Raw genomic sequence first — 13,682 nt, forward strand, 5'->3', positions numbered from 1 at the left:
TCCGGTGAACGTGCTGGCCGTGGTATGGTGCTTCGACGACCAATCCACCTGTCATGAAATATGCTACTCAATACCGCTTCAACCGCACGCGAGCTATGTGCCGGACATCCATCATGTTGGAAGTACATTACCATTCTGTCAATCAGTGAAACATCTTGTAGTAACGTCGGTAGAACATTACGTAGGAAATTAGCATACATTGCACCATTTAGATTGCCATCGATAAAATGGGGGCCAATTGTCCTTCCTCCCATAATGCCGCACTATACATTAACCCGCCAAGGTCGCTGTTGTTCCACTTGTCGCAGCGATCGTGGATTTTCCGTTGCGCAATAGTGCATATTATGCCAGTTTACATTACCGCTGTTGGTGAATGACGCTTAGTCGTTAAGTAGAACGCATGTAATTTCTCTTGTGCCCAGTTGCAGAACTGTACATGACTTTCAAAGTCTTCGCCATGCAATTCCTAGTGCATAGAAATGTGGTACGGGTGCAATCGATGTTGATGTAGCATTCCCAACACCGAGGTTTTTGAGATTCCCGATTCCTGCGCAATTTGTCTGCTACTGATGTGCGGATTAGTCGCGACAGCAGCTAAAACACCTACTTGGGCATAATCATTTGTTGCAGGTCGCGGTTGACGTTTCACATGTAGCTTAACACTTCCTGTTTCCTTAAATAAAGTAACTATCCGTCGAGCGGTCCGGACACGTGGATGATGTCGTCCAGGATACCGAGCAGTACACATGATACACACGCCTGTTGTGCATCATACTCACAATAACCATACATTAACACGATATCGACGTTTTCCACAATAGGTAAACGGTCCATTTTAACACGGGTAATGTATCACGAAGCAAATACCATCCGCGCTGGCGGAATGCTACGTGACACCACGTACTTGCACGTTTGTGACTATTACAGCGCTATCTATCACAAAGCGAGTAAAGTGGTCCAACTGAAACATTCACATTTCTTTACGTACTACGCGAAAATTTAATAAAAAATGGGCGTTCCTATTTTAAAAAAACGAAGTTGATACCCGTTTGACCTGTGGTAGCGCTATCTAGCGGGCCAACCATAGCGCCATCTGGTTTCCCCCGTCAAGCTAGACGAGTTTCGTTCTTTGAAGTTTTTTCGTTTGATGCTTGTTTCGTGAGATATTTGGCCCGGTCAAGATCAATGGACGACCCTGAATATAATGGTTATTTAAAGCTTCATTGGGGTGCGCCCTAAATTACTTTCATATCCGAAGATCTCTCTCCGCTGAGAATGATATGCTGTGATCTGTTTACCGGACACTTTCATTCCAGTACTCTGTCATTCCGGTACACTTGTAATTTGTTCATTTGATGGAAGTGCGGACCTGTACCGAACTTCGACTAAAAGTCAGGGAACACGGTAGCTACCTGGGCACTTGTATCTTCTTATTTCTGCTTCCTGCAGTATCTTCTTTTGTCTTCATGGTCGACAGGGTGGCATGAATTTACGTCACTTCTGATAGTTTATTGTGAAGACCTTTCCAAGGAACAAAAATAATTTCTTTCTTACTTAAAGCGCTATCACTATCCCGTTCGAATAAAGAAACCCACATTCGTCGGTGTTTCTAGGTTCTGCAGTGCAGCCAGTCTCCTCCGTCCTTTGTCGACTCGAAAAGCAGAGCTATAGTTTACTTGTTGTTGTCGCCCTGGTGCGCAGATTACAGAGCGGTCGCCTCCAGACTGTTTTATGCATGAACTGCGACCTGCTTTCCGGTAATGTGCGTGTCCTGTGCGCATCGAATAAATCCCGTGAGGTCGTGCACCCAACAATTCGCCGAGACCGCCAAGGCCGAGCATGGAGGTTTTTTGTCTACAAAGACGTCTGATTCGTCTCTTCAGATTCAACGAACCAGTGAAACTTTAGCTGTTCTCTAGTGTCATGGTGGCCGTTGCTGGTGTAGAACATTTATGGCACGGCGATTTCTGGTGTCGAGTAGTCTGTCGTGACACGAATCAGTTTCAGCAGTGGCCAACAAAATTACCAGTGTCTCGTCAAGACCTGCTGCATCGCGGATTATGTCCAGCATTACTTCTTGTTTCTCATTGGCTGTCTAACCTGGCGAACTGCTCTGATAACGGTTTATTACAGTTTGATGTCTTTCACGTGTGCGTTGGGCGTACGCCGGTATAAACTTTACTGAGGGAATATATTTGCATTCGAATCGTGGACACTCACCTATGTACCACTCGGTAATTCCCACTGTCGTATGCGTCATACTAGGCTTGGCTGTTCTTCTCCTAACTGACCGCTTGTACACTCCGTTCTCTGAACATTGTTTATATTTCACAGCCACGAGTAACATTTAGTTACGCAATATAGCTACTCAGACAAAATCATTAAGAATGGAAATGATGTGTTTCTAGGCATAATCTGGACATAACAATATTCCACGATAACAGTTGAGTTTTGTTTATTATGACAATTCCATTTCCTACACTGAAGACACTGTATAGAAAAGCTATGAACTTAATGAGTATTTTTGTGCAGTGAGAGGGAACGTCTACTACTTCAATTAACTGACACAACAAAAGTGCTGCAATAAGCAGACGACGAGGTATGTGTGGCGAAGATGAGTCGAGAAGCGTGTCATCTACCGCTGAAGCCAAGAAGCTTATTGGTGTCCTTATCATCTATTAATTCCTCTGTAAGGGTACGACTCCGCACTGCTGTATGAAAATGTGCGTAGTGTTTAAACGCTCCCACCTATCTGGAAACGGTCACGTCTGATATGGCGCTGAAAGCTACACCTTCCATGCACCGCTGACACAAGGGAGCTGGTGGTATAACGGATCCTAAGCAGTAGTCTACTCCATATACAGCCTTAGACTATTGACAGGTAGCCTGTGTGAAGAGCCCCGGCCTATTCCCGGATTCCGTTGCAAACTTCATGCATTCAGTAAGCTTCTAACGACAGCGTGAGGATCATAGCCTGCATGTGAACTTCCCTTGCACTGAATTTGTTTCAAGATTTGTGTGTCTTCAGTCCACAAACTGATGGAGATACTAAGTAAGTACAAATAGTCTCCGGATAATTGTTTTTGTATCAAGTTTTTCTTGCTGTTCAAAATGGCTCAAATTGCTCTGAGCACTATGACACTTAACATTTGAGGTCATCTGTCCCTTAGAACTTAGAAACACTTGAACCTAACGACATCACATGCATCCATGCCCGAGGCAGGATTGGAACATGGAACCTGCGACCGTAGCGGTCGCGCAGTTCCAGATTGAAGTGCCTAGAACCGCTCGGCCACACCGGCCTGCTTTTCTTGCATCCAAAAAGGATATATCGATTTATTAATTGTTCTAGGTGTTTACCTGCTGTGTGCGAGGTTCTGCCGCAAATTACACGACGAACGGGGAAAGATATATTTCTATATTTTCATTTTCAAAACATGCAGTCATTTGGCTAAGAGGTAACGAGAAATTCGTCGAGCAAATTTTATTCCTGTGAAGAGTGCTGCAGTTTTTGCTGAGCATTTTACCGAGAAGCATATAAGGTACTGGAGGTAAAATGAAGAGAGCAGATGTTTCTGTGCTAACAGTTAGAAGGACAGTTTCCAAGCTGACAGCACATGCCCTGCCTTCTCCGTTTACTGCTCCGTCACACTACATGTTTGTTTACTTTTCTGCTGGAAGGAACTCGCCAGAGGAAAGACCATAAAAGTTTTTGCGTCGAGAGGAACTGAATTTCGATGCGAAGTGAGAGCAGGACGAGACTGTAATCTACGATGCTTTAGCAACTGGAGTGAAAGAACTAAGTTTAAGTGATCACACTTTGCTTCAAAAATTGGACATCTCATTTGTTTTGTGTCCTATAGAACTTTTAAGAAGTTTCAGCGTAGAGGTGTATCTGAGTAGCAGTGAGATGCCATCCAGAACCTACAACTGGATATTATGTGATGCACTACTTTGCCTCAGGCACTCTACATTATCTAACTTGGTTTGCTACGTGAATCGATTTCAGAATGGTAATAGTGAGGATAATAAGGTCGAAATGGAAAATATTTGTTCCAGACTGGATCAACTCCTTACGTTAAAAAGTGATAGTGATCAGTTAGACTTTGATAGCAAGCTACAGTTTTACAACGAGCGAACTGAAAATAGTGCACACAGTCGATCGTGATATACCCCGAACAATAACCTGAACGATATTTCAGTATTTGTTTTCGTTTTCTGGTGCTTACAACCACATTAAGAATTGATTCTTTTTATGGTATTATTTTAGAAACCGATCAGGTGACGTGAAGATTGAAGTCTTATTAAAAGTGGGCCTAGTAGCGTGTTTACGAGAGAAGCATAATCTTTTGCATCCCTGTAAAAATAAATTTGAATGTCCTTTAAGATGAAATACATATTTTACCAACGGTTACTTACAGAGGTGGGCATTTAGAGTGAACATAGACGTTGTTACCAAAATTAATGCTTATATGGTGACTTCCTCACATTATTTATAAAATTCATTTGCCGGCCGTTGTGGCCGAGCGGTTCTAGGTGTTTCAGTCTGGAACCGCGCGACCGCTACGGTTGCTGGTTCGAATCCTGCCTCGGGCTTGGATGTGTGTGATGTCCTTAGGTTAGTTACGTTTAAGTAGTTCTAAGTTCTCGGGGACTGATGACCTCAGATGTTAAGTCCCATAGTGCTCAGAGCCATTTGAACAATTTGAAGATTGAGTGGCAAGATGTAGTGCGTCTGTTTGATGACCGGAATGTGTCAGGTCTACATTTGGTTTTCAAAGAGAGATGCTCTGTAGGTAGTGCAGAATTTATTCAGATTAATGGTGGTGAAGGATGATAAATGTTCGTTCTACATCTACATCTACCCAACGGTGTGTGGCGGAGGGCACTTAACGTGCCACTGTCATTACCTCCCTTTCCTGTTCCAGTCGCGTATGGTTCGCGGGAAGAACGACTGCCGGAAAGCCTCCGTGAGCACTCGAATCTCTCTAATTTTACATTCGTGACCTCCTCGGGAGTTATAAGTAGGGGGAAGCAATATATTCCATACCTCATCCAGAAACGCACACTCTCGAAACCTTGACAGCAAGCTACACGGCGATGCAGAGCGCCTCTCTCCTAAGACTATTTGTCGCTTCAGAGCTCCGTGGCAGGATCCAGTACACAGTGTTGACGGTGATAGTATATTGTTTTGAAAAATTTTGTCGAGTTCCTAATGCACTAGATACTCTTACCAGCACCTGTGCCTCCCTACAAACATATTGGAAGAAGAAAGGGAGGTAGGAAGCCATATTAGAGTTAAACGTCCTGTCGACACTGCGCTCATTAGACCCAGAGCATAAGTTCGTATTACGAAAGGAAGGGGAAGGAATTCGGCAGTGACCCTTTTTGAAATGAACCATCCAGCCTTTTGCCTGGAGCGATTTAGGGCAATAACGAAAAACCTATATTTGGATGGCCGGACGGAAATATGAACCGTCGTCCTCCCGAATGCGAAACCTACTGTTTGTCTTCTAATGTCCCCTATCTACCTACCACTAGATCGTCATCTTGGTCTTTTCCTACGTGTCTAAGCAGGGAAGATTCTTGGTTCCATCGACCACCATTTCCATACCCACTGCGGCCATAATTGCGTCTGCCGCTCCAACCTGTTCCCTGGTCCGTTTCTTGGTTGTCCTTTCCTCTTGCAGTAATATTCCCACCATACTTACTCCCATAACGAGCTGAGCAATTCTCATTTGCTAAATAGTAGGTCAATGCATCGCTGTTGTAAGTCGAAACTGATAATACAGATTGTAAACTTCCTTCTCAGAAACTTTGACAAAGCCCGTCCAGTTTAGCAAAAGCATTCCATGCAATATTTACTCTCCTATTTACCCCTTATTTCTAACTATCCTAAACAAAACACCTCGTCAGCTTGTCCAATGACAGCATTGTAAATTCGTTTTTTTTTCAGTGTGTTGCTTACATATTATTTTAGTCGTTCCGCAATTGATGTTTCAGCTTGCTTTTATACTTCCTCTATTATGTTCTTACACAATATGCTGAAGTTTATAAGCAATAGACAAAAATAGTGCAATTTCACCTGCAAAACGGAGTTGATCCAGACATATTACGTTAACACGCATTCCATTTTCTTTACCTTGGTTTAATGATGTGACCATTTCCCCTAGAACTGTTTATAATTGTTTAGGTGAAATACAATATGATCTATTGCCCTGATCTATATTTTATTTCTGAATGTGTCCCTAGCTCAGTCAAGTTTAATGGAAGATACAGAGCCACGGTAGGAATTTTTCGCTATACCTGCATAGGTTGATTTTTTCCTGTTTCTTAAAGACTAGAAGCAGATATTTCGTTAAAACTGTGTGCAAAATTTACTCAAAATCATGTAATCCAAGTCAGTGTGGTACCAGTAACTCGTAGTCACTGATCAGTTCTGTAGACTTGTTCACGACTTACAGATGGCCATCTGTCTGCGTCCACCTCCAAAGTAATTTTGTTTATGTGCCTGACTCAAATCTAATGGTATTTGTCTGGTAGATAATTATTTTTGTGAGTATCGTACATCTTACGGAGAGAAGGCTGAAAGGGCTGTAGTTATTTGTCCCCTTTTTGTAAATAACAATAATTATAGTTATTTTCCAGATTTAAGGAATTTACTTCTTTCGTAAATATTCTGTAAATAAACACTGGAAGTTCCTCCCACACAAATTTTTCTCAGGCTTTCCCATTCATGCCGAAACACCATTATTTCGTGGCACCATCTCTTTCTCCATTCTCAGGCAGTAATACTTCTGACACCTCTTTATTTTCATTATTACCTATTTGTGTTGCTTCGAGGATAATGCTAATTATTTCAGGAGATAGTGATAGGGTAATTTACGGTTAGTAGGACTTTATAATAAACTTCTGTCCGTTTTCCAGCAAGTCTAAAATTACGGATCTTTAATCGTCGAACATAACAAAAAGTCGATAAAAATCGTCACAGCAACATGAATAACCTATTTAAGTAATTTTTTCTATAAAAACATTGGAGTACTTACATACTTTTGAATTTTGAAAATGTATTATCTACCATCAGCGACTTCAGTACACTTTCCTGGCTCAAGTTTGGTTGTACTTTTATTAGGATAGTAACACTTGTTATGTCCGCCCCCGGTTGCTGAGTGGTCAGCGCGACAGATTGTCAATCCATAGGGCCCGGGTTCGATTCCCGGCTGGGTCGGAGATTTTCTCCGCTCAGGGACTGACTGTTGTGTTGTCCTAATCATCATCCTCATTTCATCCCAGTCGACGCGCAAGTCGCCGAAGTGGCGTCAAATCGAAAGACTTGCACCAGGCGAACAGTCTACCCGACGGGAGGCCCTCGTCACACGACATTTCATTTCAACACTTATTATCTCTATAAGATTTGCTTTCAGGCCATACCGACTAATAATAAAAGTGCGGAAAACGGGGTGACGAATAAGTCTGTGCAGTGAAAATCTTTAATTGGCTAGGGAATGTTAGATTTGGTTTGTGTATCACCTGGTAGTAAGAGGTGTTTAAAAGGTGAACACTGAGCTTACAAAAATAATAAGATACCTGCCAATATCGTGTGGGACCTCCTTTTATCCGGCGTAGCGGAGTAATGGACTACAAGTCGTTGGAAGTGCCCTACGGTAATACTGAACCATGCTGCTTCTACACCGTCGATAATTGCGAGAGCGTTGCCAGTGGAAGATGTTGTGCATGTACGGACCTTTCTATTATGCCCCATAAATATACGACGGGATTCATGTCGGGGAACCTGAATGGCCAAATCATCCGCTCGAAATGTCCAGGATGTTCTTCAAATCAATTGTGAACAAGTGCGGCCCTGTGACACAGTGCATTATCATAAAAATTAAATCGTTATTTGGGAACATGAAGTCCATGACTGGCTGCAGATGTTCTCCAGGTAGCCGAACATAACCATTGACAGTCAATTATCGGTTCAACTGGACCACAGGACCCAGCCCATTCCATGTAAACACTCACCATGCCATATGGAGCCACTACCAACTTACTCAGTGCCTTATTGACAACTTGGGTCCATAGCTGCATGGTTTGCGCCACACTCGGACCCCACCATCAGATCTTACCAACACAAATCGGTACTCATCTGACCAGGCCACTGTTTCCCAATCGTCTAGGGCCCAACCTATCTGGTCACGGGCCCAGGAGACGCTGAAGACGATGTCGTTGGTCACCTGCTGCCATTGCTCATTAACGGCAAATTTGGACTCACTGACCTAACGGATATATTCGTCGTACGTCTCAAACTGATTTCTGCTGTTACTTCGCGCAGTGTCACCTGTTTGTTAACACTGATAGCTCTATGCAAACACCGCAGCTCTCGGTCGTTAAGTGAAGGCCGTCGGCCATCGCATTATCCGTGGTGAGAGGGAATGCCTGAAATTTGTTTTTCTCGGCACAGTCTTGGCACTGTGGATCTGGGGTATTGAACCTTCTAACGATTTACGAAATGGATTGTTCCATGATCTACCATTACACGTCCATAGTCTGTCAATTCCCGGCGTGCGGCGATGATCAAATGGTTCAAATGGATCTGAGCACTATGGGACTTAACATCTGAGGTCATCAGTCCCCTAGACCTTAGAGCTACTTATACCTAACTAGCCTAAGGACAACACACAGATCCATGCCCGAGACAGGATTCGAACCTGCGATCGTAGCAGCAGCGCGTTTCCAGACTGAAGCGCCTAAAACCGCTCGGCCACACCGGCCGGCCGGCCGGCGGGTGATGATCTTGTCGGAAACCTTTTCACATGAATCAGCCGAGCACAAATGACATCTCCGTGAAGGCGTTGCCCTTTTATACCTCGTGTACATGATACTACCGCATCTGTGTATGTGGTTATCGCTATCCCACGACTTTTGTCACCTCAGGGTATACGTGCGATGTCATGTTAGAAGTTTATTACCATGATCAGAGACGAAAAGGTTTATTTCGATAACAGTAACAGCCATTTTTCCAGGAAGTGTTGTATTACTTGTTTACTGTAAGAAGAGCTGCTGAGTATCTGATATTCGTTTTTACCTCAACTGAAAAACCATATTTGTTTTACGGTACTTGTTCCGCTTTATTCATCTTAAAACATTGTCAGTTGCAGAATTTTTGTGTGATAACTTTTAATATTTATAATATTTTCAAAGCCGGATTTAAATACATTAAATAACGGTAAAACACCTATGATCACTATAGTCACACAAATGAAGTATTGAAACAAAATCCAATTTAGGCAGGTGGAGTAAATATTTATACAGCAGTGAATAGCTTACCATTGACTGTTTTTTGTTTTACTTTCATGTTAATGTCTTACAAGGTTCAATTTAAAAATCGGAACATACCAAAACATTACACGCCGGGGCAGATTTACTTCAGGCTATCAGTTTCGATTGGACTCGAACTAACAAATTCGTCCATCCTGATTTTTTTTCTAATTCATCACCACTCGAGTATATTGTTTCCACATTCATTACTGTATCGTCGTTGGCAACTTCTGTAAAGCCACTATTCTTCCTAAACTCCGTTTCTAAGGGTTACACCTTATTACAATACTTTGTTCAGATCTCTGCTGTGACATACTGAAGGGAAAAGTATGCAAACTTTTTTAAAATTTTCGAGGGCGTGCCTCTAGTTACATTAAGTTCTCTGAACTGTCTTTTAATTTTTGCCCATGGTAGTTCTATATTCTCGAGATACAATTGTGCAGCGGAAAGCATACGACTTTAAGCCCTTGGTTTACTGGTACACCAACGATGACATACGATTTTCCTTTTGGTTTGTTTATATGAATTAGCTACAAGAGAGCTCCTTTCCCCACCCTGTCGCTACAAGTGATTTGCCTCTTATGCTGCCATTCTCAAGCACTCACTTTCGCGTCATTTCTTATTGCTGTTTTGTTGAGCTGCCTGTTGTGACACACCGCATTGTTCAAGACAATCACCGATTGTGGAGGAAGGTATGGCAAAACTAAGTCTTGGAACCATTTTTAAATATTCATTACATTCATTTGACCATGGTAGTCGCTTTGCGTAGACTTAACCTTGAACTGTAGCTGACTGCTTCTGAGAAACTCATTTCTGGAATTCACTCTATCTTGCAACTTTAAGTCTTTCTGAGACACTACTCCAAATCATTTCTTGATGTTAACAGCATTTCCACATGTCAGATTGCTTTATATTCTCGATTCATACAGGTACAAAAATTTCGTCGCCTGCTTCACTAACGTGCAGAGAAGAGTGCAAAATGTAATTAACTCTCTTAACACAACGTCAAGACATTGTAAGCCAGCGTTACCAATTCCCTGTGCTTCATTAGCACAAGGAATTGGGAAAGCTGGTTTACAATGTCTTGACGTTGTGTTAAGTGAATTCGCTACTTTTGCACTCTTCTCCTCATGTAACGTATTAATACTTAGTAGTTTCCACAGGAAGGTGGTACCCCATCTCCACCCAGTCTCTTGTTGTAAAACTGACAACAGTTTCCTGTTGTGTGGTACAACATTTTGCAGGGAAGAGTGTTGCATCTATAGGATAGTGTACCTAGGAACACACGACATTTCTTGGTTGGTATTTCAGTCTCGTGACCAAATTTTTAACTACATGAAGGAATGCGCACTAGAGATCCCGTAAGTTATTTCCGCTATTTTGTACTGTTTTTCTTGTTGTTATACATGTAGTTGAGTTTGTGCAGCATTCGTAAATATTTCGATTTCTATACATTTAAGTACTGTCTAATATATTATAGCTGCTTGGAATATATTATTAATTCGTCAGTAACAGATTTTTACGGCAAGAAAATGCTATGTATGTTTAAAAGCAGCTACATAATCCTCCACGGTTAAGCCATTCTTTGTCGGTCATTCACCATCTTATACCTTGAAACAGAAGAAGGTACTTTACTGTGGAAATGACGCGATATTCGCAAATTAACTGAGTTAATTTAATGTCTTAATAATGTTACCTGTCTTGAAAATAGAATTTCTTTTTAATTTCCAATACCTTCAGTTTTAAAATGCATTTAACGAGTAACTGGTTTTTGACAATACTTCTGCACAATTTGACCTGAGTTGCTGATTAGTGGTGTGTAGCAGAGTAATAATGTAGACTACTAAATTTAGTGCTGAAAAGGTTTTCTCGATTGCAACGGTTGTAAATGTCAATCAGCTATTTGCTCCTAGGCACACAGCCTTGTTGTACCCTGGAACATGTTTTCATATTTGGAACATGTTTTCATATTTGGAACAACATTAATTTTTCAGGGTTTGTTGATTGTACGAGAAAAAGCAAATAAAAAGTGAATGCCATCGTTTAAAAATGGAATAAAAATATGTTAAACTTCTGTTTCAGGGATGGATAGAGGCGCAAGTCTGAAAAGACGTTCCAACACCTCAAAGGCTTTTCTTTTTTGAGCTCACTCAAACAATTCGACATCTGACATTTAAAATTTTACTCGTGTGTTGAATCACACTTACTATACTCCAGGTGCTGACGTAGAAAATGTGGTAAGTCAAAACAAATCATTTTTTCAGATTTTTTAGCGAAATGGTAGTAAGATAGGATGCCAGTGGCAGAAAAGCAGCAGAATGTCAAAGCAGAGAGTGGTTGCGTTCTTACAAACGACGCAAGATTGTACTTGTAGTAATATGGCGTGTGCCGAGTTACCAGCTTCTACACTATGACCAACCGTTCATTACTGTGTTACTGATTCGGTAGCAACGTCACTACGGGTGGTTAGTACGACAAAATGCCTCCGAAACCTGTTCCATACAGACTGGTAGGTCATATTTTCCGCCTACAATGAAATTTACTTGATTACGTTCAGTGGTAACAGTTTTGTGTGATTCGTATACTTCCTTTGTGCAGGCTGCTTGTAAATGCAAATATAATTGCCGTCGTTTTGAAGAGAATGTACGGAAGCTTGGAACCAAAACTGGAGAAGTCAAGTTAATTTTTTTTGTTTTGTTTTTGTTTAATCAACACAATGCAGACAAAACCAAGACGGTTGCGTACTATTGGCAATCCTGCTTGAGTAGAAGACAAATATCTGTCACTGAGTCTGACTCTGACAGTGTGGTGTGACAACTGTGCCGGCCAAAATAATAATCGGACGGTTTTAAAGACTTTAATCTATGAAATGGTAAAAAGTATGGTTGATAATGTCAGTTCGAAATTTTATAGCATCGGGGCATTCGTCCATGATTTGTGACGGAGATTTCGGCACGATAGAGAAGAGAAAGAAAGTTACATAACCAACGACTCATAACGAAGTAGCTGATATATTTAGAGACGCAAAGAATGTACCATCAGTCAATGTTGTAAAGCAGATGAAGAAAATTTCTACGATTTCGCCTCGATATGTGTTACTTTATTGCATACAGCACTAGTGAAAATCAATTCCGCTTCTTTGATTAGAATTGTGAGGGATGGAATGTAACCGTGAATGGAGAACAACATTTTGAAAATGAATAAATCTATCAAGAACGTTTCCGTAGTTCGTTCTCTGCCATCAATGAGGCGAACGCCCATCATCAGTAATGTGACAAAAAAAAGTTCCTGGCGATGTTGTACCACATGGACATCAAATATCACGCATTTTACCGCAATCTTTGTACACCAGAATTACACTACTGGCCATTAAAATTGCTACACCACGAAAATGACGTGCCGGCCGGGGTGGCCGAGCGGTTCTAGGCGCTACAGTCTGAAAACGCGCGACAGCTACGGTCGGAGGTTCGAATCCTGCCTCCGGCATGGGTGTGTATGATGTCCTTAGGTTAGTTAGGTTTAAGTAGTTCTAAGTTCTATGGGACTGATGACATCAGAAATTAAGTCCCATTTGGAGTTTCTGTAACCAAATTATAAATACGACTTCGTATTCTGAAGTGCCGAAAACCGGTTTTTGCTTCTCCTTTCAAATTCACTACTCATGACTTGCTCCCTTCTCCATGTCAGCACCTCAATTTACCGTTGCGCCAGCACCGGTGATCGTTACAATGGATGACAAACGTGACGCGATGGACAGTGATCGGTACATGTCACCTTTTGCTTACGACTGCCAGCAACCTCAGCGATTTAGTAGCAAGGCGGTGTCTCGTGTTACGTGCGTCAATGAGAAACAAATAACGTAACGAGTATCTGAGCGTGTGGATAACGCGCTTTCACAAAATCTGGATTCCTCCGTGTCGTAATTTATGCTGCAGCTGTTAATCAACTGTGTGCGCGGCGCACGCATGGCTAAAAGTTGGCAGCCTTCCGAGCGAATACCTAAGCATCCTTCCCCTCGCGTCCCTTTGCCCGTGGCGCTCAAGATCTTTTCCTCTTTCCTTCCCCCGCACCCTTGTTAGAACTTTGTAAGTTATATCACAAGTTTTCAAAATCCGAAACTTGTGATTTTTATGACGGGGTAGTGGGGAGGGTGGGTGAGATGTGTCCCAGCACCTAAAAGGTTAGAAAATAAGTACTGCGCAAGGTGTCTCGTATGAGACGCTTGTTAAAGTCATCTACCTCATGCTGTGTTTTACAACATCTTTCCTAAAGAACGAGAACAGAAGACCGCAGAAACATTGATAGCACAGTGCACTAAACAAGTTAAAAATAAAACACATAACCCATACAACATGTTACTGTAC

Source organism: Schistocerca gregaria, chromosome 1 (genome assembly GCF_023897955.1).
Source record: "Schistocerca gregaria isolate iqSchGreg1 chromosome 1, iqSchGreg1.2, whole genome shotgun sequence".
Lineage (NCBI taxonomy): Eukaryota > Metazoa > Arthropoda > Insecta > Orthoptera > Acrididae > Schistocerca > Schistocerca gregaria.